The following is a 13,361-nucleotide window of genomic DNA, read 5'->3' as shown; positions in this document are numbered from 1 at the left end:
GGCAATTATGTTTTTTTTTTTTCTAATAATAAAACAAGGGGTCATTGGACCTTTCAATAAGATTGGGAAAGTTGTTATTGTGAGCTGAGAAAGGCGTTTCATAGACGAGTTGGAGACCAGTCTCCATAGAAGAGCTAAAATCCTAGTAATCTTAATTGAAGAGGAAGTCTCCATATACGAGCTGGAGGGCCAGGGAGTCTCTCCATAGACGAGCTGGAGCGCCAGGGAGTCTCTATAGACGAGCTGAAGGGCCAGGGAGTCTCTATAGACGAGCTGAAGGGCCAGGGAGTCTCTATAGACGATCTGGAGGGCCAGAGGCTATAGAGTCTCTATAGACGAGCTGGAGGGCCAGTGAGTCTCTCCATGGACGAGCTGGAGGGCCAGAGGCTATAGAGTCTCTATAGACGAGCTGGAGGCAAGTGAGTATCTCCATAGACGAGCTGGAGGGCGAGTGAGTCTCTCCATAGACGATGAGCTGGGGGGCCAGTGAGTCTCTCCATAGACGATGAGCAGGAGGGCCAGTGAGTCTCTCCATAGACGATGAGCTGGAGGGCCAGTGAGTCTCTCCATAGACGAGCTGGAGGGCCAGTGAGTCTCTCCATAGACGATGAGCTGGGGGGCCAGTGAGTCTCTCCATAGACGATGAGCAGGAGGGCCAGTGAGTCTCTCCATAGACGATGAGCTGAAGGGCCAGGGAGTCTCTATAGACGATCTGGAGGGCCAGAGGCTATAGAGTCTCTATAGACGAGCTGGAGGGCCAGGGAGTCTCTCCATAGACGAGCTGGAGCGCCAGGGAGTCTCTATAGATGAGCTGAAGGGCCAGGGAGTCTCTATAGACGAGCTGAAGGGCCAGGGAGTCTCTATAGACGAGCTGAAGGGCCAGGGAGTCTCTATAGACGAGCTGAAGGGCCAGGGAGTCTCTCCATAGACGAGCTGGAGCGCCAGGGAGTCTCTATAGACGAGCTGAAGGGCCAGGGAGTCTCTATAGACGAGCTGAAGGGCCAGGGAGTCTCTATAGACGAGCTGAAGGGCCAGGGAGTCTCTATAGACGATCTGGAGGGCCAGAGGCTATAGAGTCTCTATAGACGAGCTGGGGGGCAAGTGAGTATCTCCATAGACGAGCTGGAGGGCGAGTGAGTCTCTCCATAGACGATGAGCTGGGGGGCCAGTGAGTCTCTCCATAGACGATGAGCAGGAGGGCCAGTGAGTCTCTCCATAGACGATGAGCTGGAGGGCCAGTGAGTCTCTCCATAGACGAGCTGGAGGGCCAGTGAGTCTCTCCATAGACGAGCTGGGGAGCCAGTGAGTCTCTTCATAGACGATGAGCTGGGGGGCCAGTGAGTCTCTTCATAGACGATGAGCTGGGGGGCCAGTGAGTCTCTTCATAGACGATGAGCTGGGGGGCCAGTGAGTCTCTTCATAGACGATGAACTGGGGGGCCAGTGAGTCTCTTCATAGACGATGAACTGGGGGGCCAGTGAGTCTCTTCATAGACGATGAACTGGGGGGCCAGTGAGTCTCTTCAAAGACGAGCTGAAGGGCCAGTGAGTCTCTCCGTAGACGAGCTGGAGGGCCAGTGAGTCTCTTCGTAGACGAGCTGGAGGGCCAGTGAGTCTCTTCGTAGACGAGCTGGAGGGCCAGTGAGTCTCTTCGTAGACGAACCAGGGGCCAGTGAGTCTCTCCGTAGACGAACTGGAGGCCAGTGAGTCTCTCCGTAGACGAGCTGGAGGGCCAGTGAGTCTCTCCGTAGACGAGCTGCAGGGCCAATGAGTCTCTCCGTAGACGAGCTGCAGGGCCAATGAGTCTCTCCGTAGACGAGCTGCAGGGCCAATGAGTCTCTCCGTAGACGAGCTGGAGGGCCAGTGAGTCTCTCCATAGACGAGCTGGAGGGCCAGTGAGTCTCTCCATAGACAATCTGAAGAGCCAGTGATTCACCATGGACTAGCTGTAGGGCCAGTGAGTCTCCATAGACGAGCTGGAGGCCTGGGAATCTCTATGGACAAGCTGGAAGTCTAGGAGTTAGCTCAGGCGAACTGGAGGCCAGGGAGTTTCTAAAAACGAGGTGAAGGGTTAGGGGGCTCTTCATAGAGTGGAGATCCTGAGAGTCTTCATAGACGAGCTAAAGGCCCAGCCTTTCTCTGAAGGCGGGATGAATGTCCAGCCTTTCTCTAAAGGCGAGCAGAAGCCCCAGGGACAGGGAATCTTTACAGGACTCTTTGTAGACAAGTCGAGAATACACGCAGTTTGCATAGACATGCAGAGGGATCAGACAAGTCTCTTTACACGAGAAACAGGATCTACAAGAGATCAGTCTTCTTTATAACAGGTCAGGAAAATTAAAACCCGCGGGCTTTCAATGAGTGTAATTCTCTCTCCAAAAAAATTGAGAGAACAAAAAAGTACGACTCTCTGCTCGATTTTGCTGAAGACCGAGGAGGAGAGGCCTATTCCTTCGTGAATGGTCAGATATTTTCATAGACGAGCTGATGGTGAGTCTCTTTAGACGAATCTCTTTATGGGATTAAAAGCACCATAGTCTCTCTTCAGAACGTAGAGGATCAGAGAGTTTCTCTATAGAATATCAGGAATTACAATTAATCTCTCTCGGCTAGTTGCAGTTCCAGTGAGTTCCTCGAAACAATCTGAAGAGCGAGATCAAGGGTTAGAAAATCTGGTTATTTGGGACAGGATCCTTAAAAACATAATGGAAAGCTGTGAGGACAGGGCCGAAAGGAACCTTCAAAGACGATCAATGTGAAATTAGTAGTATAGTCAGAAGAGGTCCTCTTGGACGACAAGCGGTGTTTTACTCTGAACATGCCAACGAATGTCAATATTTGTTGTCCTTTGTCTCTCTCTCTGTGGCCGGATGATAGAGATGACTTCGCTCTGCCTTTATTGAGAGCATTTCTTGACGGTTTTTTTTTATCATTCAATGTTTGTTGTCCTTTGTCCTGAGAATTTTAATTCTGGATATTTTGCCTATTTCTCTCGCTCTCTCTTTTTCTCAGTGTACCAAATCATCACAAGCTCACAATGCATCAGACTCCAGACAAAAAACGGCAATGTCTACCTTGGTACCATTTCAAAGAGACACAGCAACGAAACGAAAAAGAAGTATTTAAGTGATAAATTTTAACAGCTCCGATTACTTATTTTAAGAGCATTTTTGTTTAGCTGACTTTGTTTCTCGTTGGTTGGAAAGAGACAGGAGATAAAAGACAATTGGATTTTTGGAGATTTTTGTTGAATGAACCTGGAGTTGTCACACGTGAGTTTGTGTGTGCGTGTGATTAGTTACATTTTCACAACATCGAGACAATTGTTTTTTTTATGGCTTAGAATCTTGGCGTCGGAGTCTGTGTTATCAGTCCGGTACCAAAAGTGCAATTAGCCTGGTTTAGTTGCTTCATTGGAGTTCGTACTTTTTAGGTTTGAGATGTCACTGTTGAGATAAGAGTTAATGCAGGTTTTTTCATTCTCTGGGGAGTTGTTTTCCTGCACTTGGGATTTTGGGCAAGGGTATTTTTTCGTTAACGTCTATGAGGCAGATTATGGTAACCAAAAATAAGTATCTGTAGACAAGTAGAAGGGAGATTTTTAGACGATCTAAAGGGAATCTCTATAGACCAGGGCTAGGCAGAGAGCCTCAAAAATTTTTTGTGATTGTATGTGTTTTGAAATAACAAAATATTGCAAGTGTTTTTTTTGCCTCTCTTTACATAGTGAGAAATAATTTGTTATTTTTTTAAATTTCCAATTTAAAATTTTCTGTTTTCAATAGTAAATAAAATTCTAAATAGTCGTAATTTTATGCTGATTAAAAACTCATATCCTGCGTTCGGTCCTAAAATATTATTTCTATGAATTACAAACAGAATGACAAACATCAGATCCTGTTCTTTTTCCTAATATTAACTAAGAACGTATATATCATTTCAGAGAAATCAAGGGATATGAAAATGTCCACTAATTTGGAAGGACAATAAATTTATCTAAAAATATTAAATGAATTTCTATTCCTAACATGTGAATTCGTATGCAAATTTTGTCAAATAGAATTCAATCAAAGAATTTAAATCTTAAAAGTTGCAATTTTTACAATTTCGGAAATATTTGTTTCAAATATGTAGTAAGATATATTTATGTGTTCCAATATTTCTTACGGTGTATTCATAAAAATGTCCGACAGCACCTTCCTCATCGACTGCTCGAACAAAACTAAACATTCTCCCAAAACCAATTTGACAGAAAATTCAAAACAATTTGTTTTTTACAATTGTGTTGGTGAACACACAGATATCCCAAGGGATACTCTTTGCCTAGCCTTGCTATAGACGATCTGAGAAAAGTCTCTTTAGAGAGAGAAGAGAGAAGGCGATCTCTTTAAAATAAATGAAGGGGATCTCTCTACATGAGCTGAAGTGAGAATCTTTAACCAAGCTAAAAGGCCTCGCTATTGATGAGCTTGAAGAAATTTCTATGGACGAATAGAGGGGATTTTTAATTGCCACTGATTAGCCAGCATCATCGATTTGACACTAAATAGTCAACTCTTTGGCATGAAATGTTTATCTCAAACCCAAATCTATCCCTTTTTCACATTGTAATCAATTTTAATTTTCTCCACTTTTTTGGAAAACCGCAAAAAAAATTCTCAAAAAATACATAAAACCAACATTCTCATGATAAGTTTTAGATAATTGCAGATTACAAAAGAAGATAAGTGACGAAAAGGCCACCAGTGATATTTCACAGCACCAGCAAATGCCAAGCATGACACCACCAGCTGAGAGAGGCAGAGAGGAAATTGACAGCGGAAAAAAAACGCAAGAGTTTTCCATGAGTTCTTTTTTTTACGAATGCACACCACACACACTTCACATGGACAACCCCCTTGACCCGCAGGTTTATGGTTCGACTCGGCTAGAAAATGACATTTGAACAAATTATGTTTTTATATTTCAGTGGGTTTTCCTTTCACTCGGGAATAGAGAAAGGGGCAAAAGTTCAAGCAGGCGTAAGTGTGTGAAAATTCTACTCTGCACTTTTGTTTCATATGCTTGCCATGTGAGGGGAAAGGAAGTAAATTTTTTTTGTTTTTTTTTTTTTTTTTGTATGTGTGGGTCAATTGGTGGCAGCATTCCTCGAAGTCAATTATTGATTATTTTCTCACATTTGCAAAAATGTTTTAATTGAGCTATTGATTTGCTAACCGGAAATATGAAGGTAGTCGTAAATGTCATTTTATGTGGGTAGAGTTCAACTTAATTTTCTTTAAGGTCTTCGACAATTTTTGGCAGAGTTATGAGGGTTAAAGGGTAATCTTGATGAAAAGTTTTAGGATGTAGAGAGAAAGGGTCAGGAAAACCTTATAGACAAGCTGAAGGGGCAGAGAGTCCCCATTGAGAAACTTGAGGACAAATAAGTCCCCACAGAAAATCTAAAGGGCCAACGAGACTCCATAGAAGGGAAAGCGAGTGGGAGAAGGGCCAATGGGTCTTCATAGACGAGTTACAGGGGCAGTCTGTCTTCATAGAAGAGCTCAGTCTTCATGGAAGAGCTGACGAACCAATGAGAGTCAATTGACGACGTAAAGCGGCATTGTGTCTCAATATAGAATTGAAGGTCAGAGAGTCTCCTTAGCCGAACTGAAAATCAAATAAGTCTCCATATTAGAGCTGACCATCCAATAAATCTCCAAAGCCGAAGTGGAGAGTTAAAAGATCTCCATAGACGAAGGAAAACCCGTCTCTCTCTCTCTCACTTCTGTGGTGACTTATTGCCCCTTTTTCTCGTGAGCTAAAGGGGCAATAAGTCCCCACAGAAGAGCTGAGGATCAAACAAATCTCCCCAGATGAGCAGAAGGCCATGGAGACACGCCATAGACAAGCCTAATGGTGAAGGCCTAATGAGGCTCCATAGACAACCTGGGAGCCCATGGAGTCTCCATGAATTAGCTGGAGACCCAGCCACCATAGACAAGCTGGAGGGCCGATGAGTCACTAAATAGGAACTGGAGGACAAATAAGACTCCATAGAAAACTGAAAAGCCAAGGAGTGTCGTAGACGAGATTGACAACAAGTCTATACAAATGAGGTGAATGTCAGGCAATCTTCACAGATGAGTTGAAGGTCTAATAAGTCTCCATAGACAAGCTAAAGGGCAAGTGATTCTCTATAAACGAGCTGATGCGCCAACGGGAATTCAAAAACGAATTGGAGCGCCAACGAGTCTCCAGAAACGAGTTGAAGGTCAACGAGTCTCCATAGATGAGTTGGAGGTCAACGAGTCTCCATAGATGAGTTGGAGGTCAACGAGTCTCCATAGATGAGTTGGAGGTCAACGAGTCTCCATAGATGAGTTGGAGGGCCAACAAGTCTCCATAGATGAGTTTGGAGGTCAACGAGTCTCCATAGATGAGTTGGAGGGCCAACAAGTCTCCATAGAAAATTTGGAGTGCCTGTGAGTCTCTTTATAGACGATTTGGACCAGTTAGTGTCTTCATAGACGAGGTGAAGGGCCAGTTAGTGTCTTCATAGACGAGTTGGCCAATGGGTTTCCATAGACGAACTGGAGGGCCCGTGGGTCTCAATAAACGAGTTGGAGGCCCTGTGAGTCTCCATAGACGATCTAGAGGACCAATGAGTCTCCATAAACGATCTGGAGGATCAACGGATCTTAACCGAAAAGTTCGAAGACCAACGAGTCGTCATAGACAAGGACGAATGAATGGACAACGACGAGTAGAACACCTGGTGACGAGATGGATTGACAGATTACATTGAAGAGCTAAGCTGAACGGCCAATGAGTCTGCACAGACGAACTTATTGCTCATTAATTCTCCATAGAAGAACTGGCGGATCAATGAAACACCATAGAAGAGCTGGGGGATCTATTAGACTCTATGGGGAAGCATTTGGCCAATAATGGGCCAGTGAGACAAGCTGAAGGCTCAATGAATCTCCATAGACGACGAGCGGAAGAGCCATTCAGTTTCCTTAGAAGAACTGCAGTTATCTGCATAGACGACGCGAAGGCCCAATGAGTCTCCACAGACAAGCTGAAGACTCGTTAAAACTCCACAGAAGAGCTGGAGGACCAATGAGTCTCCATAGAGAAGCTAAAGGCAATTAATTGGCCAGCGAGTCTCCATGGACAAGCTGCAGGCTCAAAAGGGCTTTATAAACGAGCTGAAAGCCCAATGAAGGGTCAGTGAGTTCCCATAGAGGACCTGAAGAGCCAAAGATGGGCTAAAGTAGTCCGCATAGACGAACTGAGGGCGCAATAAGTTTCCATAGAAGGGCTGTAGGGACCAATAAGTCTCCATAGAAGTCTCCACGTAATTTTTATAGATGATCTGAAGTTCCAACTATACAGGCGAGATGCAGGGCCTGTGAATCTAGATAGATAGGTAAGCGAAAGGAGCTTGTTGATCCAGAAGGGGATCCCTTTAGATTTTCACAAAGGATCTTTCCACAGATAATTAAAAACCATTCAAGCTAAAAACTAAGTGTTCTCCTATGACATCACCACAAACTGAAGTGTTTAAATTAAGATGATTTATATCCTTTCAAAGTGTCTTTCAAAATTTTATGCAGATTTTCTCTTTAAGAAAATGCCTGATTAATGACATTTATATTTCCCATAAAAAAACAACAGCATCCTTAAGTACCCACTTGAGCAGGATACTGTGTTGTGTTTTTTTATTCCCAAGACATTAAATTTGGAATAAATTGAATTTGTCGTGATAGTTTTTCTTCCACTTTTAATGACTTGTGATATCCTGTTGCCGTGTTGTGCTAATGTGGGAGTTTTGTGGTGGAATTCCTTTCACTAATTTTCCCATGGCAATGGTGGTGGTGGAGGTGGGGGAATTTTTCTCCCTTGCAGAGTAATGTTTCTGTGGTTTGTTCTCTGGCTCGACTTTTCGATTGATGTGTGCGCGCATGCGTGCAGATTTCAATTTCATTTGAGTTGTTGTTGTTTTTTTTTTTTGTAATGCGGGTTGAGAATTTTGGCAGTTCTTGTAAATAGTTGATGACGATATTTGATATACTCGTATGGGAAAAGGGATTGGTTTAAACAGTATTTAATAAATAGTTAATGAATCTAGAAAGGGATATTTATTTATAAATGAATGCAATGAAATATATTGAGAATATTTTCCAAAGACTGTCAGATCAATCAATGTATCGTTTTTTTTTCAGCCCTGTCAGCCCAAATATTGAATAAATATAAGAAATATATAAAAATAATAAAAAAACAAGTTACAAAATTTCAGTCGGTTTTGCCAACATATGTATACCCCCAGCCAATTTTCGATTATTTTAATATATTTTCAACTTCTGTTATGATTATTCAAATTGTTGACCCTACTCCATAGGTTCCGAAGGAATGGGTTAATATTGTCCATTTCGTATCGGACCTAGATAAATATGATATAAATATTGCGACGTGCCAATATGAAATATGTGACAATTTTGAGAAAATTTTCAAATGGACGTGAGGTAGTCGACCGAAAAAATCCATTTTCATTCTTCATCTAATACAGATAAAACCAGTAAGGAAAGCTCAAAAGTCGGGCGGGGCCGACTACATGATACCCTACACCACTATGCATATTTAGTAGAGCTCTCGTAAAAAGGTTTATACAGGGCATTTCAGAGCTCTATTGGACATTTGGTACAAAATCAAAATCTATCTATTTCTATCGTGGATTTTACGAACTATAGCTATCTCTGAACCGGGTTTCTCCAAATTTGAAGTATTAGCTTCTAGACTGAATTCGGTCTTATGTACGAAAATTCAGGTGATTTGGGCTGATATTGACCATTTAGTGCACATTTAACCCGAAATCGGATGAAGATATATATGGGAGCTATATCCAAATCTGAACCGATTTCGATAAAATTACAAACAGCTATTTCTGGGCTGTATCTTATATCTGGTACCAAATATCATTCTTGTGGAGTGCATATTACGAATGTAAGGGACTAAAACACTAAATCGGATGAAACATATATATGGTTGCTATATCTATATCTGAACCGATTTTCACTAAATTTGATATACTTGCTTCTAGGCTGAATTTGGTCCGATGTACTAAAATTCAGTTCATTTGGACTTATATCAGCCATTTGGTGCACAATTAACCCGAAATCGGATGAAGATATATATGGGAGCTATATCCAAATCTGAACCGATTTCGATAAAATTACAAACAGCTATTTCTAGACTGTATCTTATATCTGGTACCAAATATCATTCTTGTGGAGTGCATATTACGAATGTGAGAGGCTTAAACACCAAATCGGATAAAACATATATATGGGAGCTATAGCTGTTTCTAAACCGATTTTCTCCAAATTTGTTGTATTTGCTTTAAGGCTAATCTCGGTCAAAATGTGCCAAAAGTCGGGCCATTTGGGCTGATATTGGCCATTTGATGGTCAATTAACCCGAAATCGGATGAAGATAGTAGGAATGTGAGGGACTTAAAGATCAAATCGGATGAAAGATATATATGGGAGCTATATCTGAACCGATTTTCTCCAAATTTGATATACTTGCTTCTAGGCCGAACTCGGTTGGGTGTGCCAAAATTCAGGTAATTTGGACTGATAGTGGACATTTGGTGCGCATTTGACCCGAAATCGGATGAAGATATATATGGGAGCTATATCTAAATTTGATCCGATTCTCACCAATTTCAATAGGGTTCGTCCTTGGGCAAAAAAAATATTGTTTGGAAAATTTCATCTCAATCGGATAATAAATGCGACCTGCGACCTTCTTGTTCACAAGAATACATGGACAGACGGACGGACGGACGGACGGACAGACGGACTGACATGCATAAATCGACTCAGAAAGTGATTCTATGAAGGTTCTCAAAAGTAACTATGGGTCTATCTCGTTTCCTTCTCCATGTTACAAACAAATGCACAAAGACATAATACCCTTACCACTATGTGGTGTAGGGTATAAATATTAGTATGGGCAAAAATACAAGAAAATCGAACATTTATTTGCAATTTTTTTTTCGATATCATAAATTCCATATTCATCTCAGGTTTCTGGTTGAGGGAAATATTTAGATATAGCAAGCTGTAAAGAATCGCTGACTGGTTTCGTACCATATGACATTTTGATGATAAAAGTATTGAAAATGGTGACCCTTTGAGAAACAGAAGGGCTTCGCAGCCATAATTTTTAATTTTTTTTTTAAACTTTATTAAAAGAAGGCAAAAAATTTCGGAAATGTCATCAAATTTAAGAATAAGTTTAGATTTATTCGAATTGGTCATCTTTGGCACGAATTGTGGCCTTCAAACGGGCAATGAAACCGTCACACGCTGCCCGAATGTTGCTCTGCGGTATTCAGGTCCATTCCCGGCGAAACGCTTGCTTCACTTTGGTATTTTTTAGTGCCAACATTGCTTTCCAAAATACTCCAGACATAATAGTCCAACGGATCCAGAGATTTCTATGGCCATTGTGCGCTTGAAATGAAGCGAAAATCCTCAGTTTGCAACAATTCTTGGGTGTCGCGTGCTGAGTGCGATGGTGCAGAGTCCTGTTGGAATGTCCAAGGTCTGCGGCCAAAATGATTGCCTGCCCAAGGTTTTAATACACCTTCAGAATATTTTCGGATAGTATTCGGCATTTATTCTGATCCACGGTCGATTAATACGAGCGGAGAGCGGCTATTATGGCGGCCCACACCATCACCATGGACGGCGCTTGCGTTCTGGTGGACAACAGAAGGTGTAAATTTTCAGCTGATCTCTTTGGCAAGTAAACACGATCAAATTCGGCAGTTCACCACTTTCGGCCAAGCGAAGCAACTCTTAAGCTTATTTGAGTCTATTTTTTTTTCGTTGCGGTGTAAGTTCTTCCACTTTTTGGAATTTCAATGGCTTTACCCCGAACTCATTTTTCAATATTTGCCGAATGGAATATTACGAGGTACCAAAAGGGATGGTCCGATCTCTACCATCTTTTAAACAGATCTTGTGTTGATGGAAATATTGAGATGTACCAAGTCTTGAATGAAATCGAATATTAATTTCGCGTTTTATGACCTTCATGGGTATTCAAAATTTTTACCCCTTGTGAGGGAGGTACCAGAAGTAGTGGACCAATATATTTCATCTTCAGTTGAAGCAATGGCATGTGTTCCTTTGTGGGGGAGTTCCTTTGTGGGGAAGGTACCAGAAGAAATGGTCCGATATCTATGATCTTAATAATGGATCTTGTGATGGAGATATTAAGATGTACCAAATCTGAATGGAAACGAATGTTAATTTCGCGTTTCATGAGCTTCATGGATATACAAAATAATGATCCTTTGTGAGGAAGTTACCAGAAGGAGCAGACCGATACATCTCATCTTGACAGAAGATCTAGTGTTAGTAGAAATAATGGGATGTGTGAAATATGAAGAGAACCTGATCCTTATTTCGCGTTTTATGACCTTCATGGATATTCAAAATGTTGACCCTTTGTAGGGGAGGTACCAGAAGGAATGGTCCGATCTCTACCATCTTTGTGACAGATCTTGAGTCTATAGAAATATTGAGTTGTGCCAACTCTGAATGGAATCGAATGTTAATTTAGCGTTTTATGAGCTTCATGGATACCCAAAATGTTCTTCCTTTTGTGGGGGAGATACCAGAAGAAATGGTCCGATATATTCCATCTTCGCACCAGATTATGGGCTAATAAAATTATTGAGATGCGTGAAATTTGAAGACAATCGGACATTTACATTTCATTTTATAAGGGTTATACTTATTCTAAATATTGACCGTTTGTGGGGGAGGTACTTCATGGAGTGAACCGACATTGTCCATTTTCGCACCTGGCCTAGGCTAGCAAAATGGGATAATCCTTTCTCTTCCTGTGCAGAAAATATATTTTTTTAAAATTTCGATTTTTTTGGGGAGGTACTTGGTGGAGTGGATCGATATTGCCCATCTCCGAAGTCGATCCAAGTTTTATAATAATATTACGATGTTCCAAGTTTGAATCAAATCAGATACTCCTTTCGAGAGTTATCGTGCGCACCAGCCAGCCAGAAAGACAGACGGAAGGTCAGATACCCCTAGATCGATTGCAAATGCCCTGAAACGGATGTGGTCCAAAGAGAAAAAGGGTCTAAAATCGTTATTTTGATGAGGCCCGTTTTTTTGGCCGTATCAAATGATATAAACCCTCTCTAGCCATATGGCTGAGGATATAAGAAATATTTTTATACCCTCATATAGTCCAAATCTGGCATGTCGCCTTATTTGTATCATATTTATTTAGAATCGATACGAAATGAACAATATTGGTCCATTCCTTCGGAACCTACTGCATAGAGGTTCAACAATTTCAATAATCTTAACAGAAGTCAAATTATATTTAAACAATCGAACATTGGCCGAGGGTATACATCTGTCGGCAAGTCCTATAAAATGTCCAAAAAAAAAAACTTTACATTGGTTCCTTAGAGATTCACTTTGTCTTGTCCATAGAGACTTCTTTCAGCTCCTCTAATTGGATCGTCTCTAAAGTTTCTACATGTGCCAATCTCTCAGCTCATCTTTTTATACCCTACACCACAAGGGTATTATGTCTTTGTGCATTTGTTTGTAACAGGCAAAAGGAAACGAGATAGACTCATAGTTCCTTTTGATGATCTGCATAGAATCACTTTCTGAGTTGATTTATGCATGTCAGTCCGTCCGTCCGTCTGTCCATGTATTCTTGTGAAAAAAATGCAGGTCGCATTTATTATCCAATTGAGATGAAATTTTCCAAACAACATTTGTTTGGCCCAAGGACGAACCCTATTGAAATTGGAGATAATCGGTAAAAATTTAGATATAGCTCCCATATATATCTTCGTCCGATTTGCCTTTTATTGTGCACCAAATGTGTAATATCAGCCCGAATAGTATGGAATTTTGCACATACAACCAAATTAGGCCTGAAAATAAGTATGCCAAATTTGATCGAAATCGGTTCAGATATAGCTATAGCTCCCATATATATATTGTTCATCCGATTTGTTATTTTTGTCCTCCGCAGCCGTAATATGCTCTCTGTAACAACAATATTTAAGGAAATATATCAAATGCAGCACAGAAATACGTTTTTTTATTTTATCGAGATCGGTTCAGATTTGGATATATCTCCCATATATGTAACTTCGTCCGATTTACCTTTTATTGTGCACCAATCGTCTAATATTTGTCTAAATGGGACGGAATTTGGCAATTACGACCGAATTGAGTCTAGAAGCTAGTATGCCAAATTTGATCGAAATCGGTTCAGATATAGCTATAGCTCCCATATATATTATTCATC

Source organism: Musca domestica, unplaced genomic scaffold, assembly GCF_030504385.1.
Source record: "Musca domestica strain aabys unplaced genomic scaffold, Musca_domestica.polishedcontigs.V.1.1 46, whole genome shotgun sequence".
Taxonomy (NCBI): Eukaryota; Metazoa; Arthropoda; class Insecta; order Diptera; family Muscidae; genus Musca; species Musca domestica.
Note: the sequence above shows the minus strand (reverse complement) of the source record.